This window comes from Penaeus monodon, chromosome 28 (assembly GCF_015228065.2).
Source record: "Penaeus monodon isolate SGIC_2016 chromosome 28, NSTDA_Pmon_1, whole genome shotgun sequence".
NCBI classification, from domain to species: domain Eukaryota; kingdom Metazoa; phylum Arthropoda; class Malacostraca; order Decapoda; family Penaeidae; genus Penaeus; species Penaeus monodon.
The window spans coordinates 376,990-378,213 of record NC_051413.1 but is presented as its reverse complement, the minus strand read 5'-3'; the positions used below and the strand labels follow the sequence as shown (position 1 = coordinate 378,213).

At 36.2% G+C, this 1,224-nt stretch overlaps 1 protein-coding gene across 1 annotated transcript in view; it reads right to left on the bottom strand.

Annotated features, from left to right (window-relative positions):
* The window catches only part of LOC119590894 (putative protein TPRXL), a 7,389-nt gene that overhangs the window by 779 nt on the left and 5,386 nt on the right, over positions 1-1,224 (bottom strand). The gene's annotated exons all lie outside the window — the stretch shown is intronic.

Genomic DNA, 1,224 nt, shown 5'->3' with positions numbered 1-1,224 from the left:
CAGTGGGAACTGGACACTACGAAAAACTGGGAAGGGGGAGGGGAGGAACTCATATATATTGACACTTGTCCTGTGAGCAACAGTAACAATGACAACATTAAAGTGACGAAAGCAGGGAAAGGGTGCCGGAACAATTGCAAAAAAAATATATCAGCCTTTTAATTTACCTCTCTATTTGTAAAAAACTAAGAATCAAAAGTAAAATAGAGGCCAGTCGCCTTATCCCTATACATTAACAGTCATTTTCCTGATAACGAGTAAGGTGAGGAGAGGGGAAAGGAGTGAATCTAATTCTTAAAAAATAAAAATATCCAAAACAAAAGAAAGAAAGAGATAAACCATGCTTCAATTTAGCTGCTGTAACTACTCAAATAACAAAACTATGAAGAACCATTATAATCAGTCTAATCACATGTCACACTTCTATTAACTAATTCATAAAGTTGTCCTGCCTGGTCTAATCTAAAGTTGAAAAACAACCATGCATAGACCTGACCCCACTGCCCTGTTGCCACACACAAATGCTCACTCATCAAGCACCACCTAGCTAATCACAAAATGGAAATATGCAATATAAAGAAAGAGGTAAATTAAATAACACTCAATTATCAAAAAAGAACTTGGTGGACTTCTTAAAATTCGGAATCTTATTCTGTCCTGATTGAACTGAATCCATTAATATTTGAAAATTTTAAATAAATAACGCATAACTAAAATCCACACACAAAAAAAAGACATTCATATATCATATTTCACATGGTGATACAAACATAACCACACTATATATAGACAAAAAGATAATTTCTCTACTGGGTTGGAACAACTGATGAAAAAAATACATCAAAGACACAGTAATCTCCCCTTCTGGGAAAGTGCCATTCACGAACATATCCGATTCCTATTCGCATAGCCTAAAGTATCAAAAAACTCAAAAGCTTTACTGCCCTACAGCAGGTTATCTCAACCCCTAAAAAAACAACTCAATGGTTAAGGTGTACCTTATAGCACAGGTCCTCATCCAGTACTGCAGCAACTCTGAGTGAGACTTGGGTTTCCACGCAACAAGTAACTAAACAATCTATAGCAACGGTAATTTCATCAATGTCCCAAGAAGCAGACACATCTTTTACTTTGTGATGACTGAAACGAGAACAGTTCCCTCAGCTGAGACAAATAGAAAAAACAAAGCAAGTAAGAGAAAGTGGGGGGAGGGAAAAAAACACC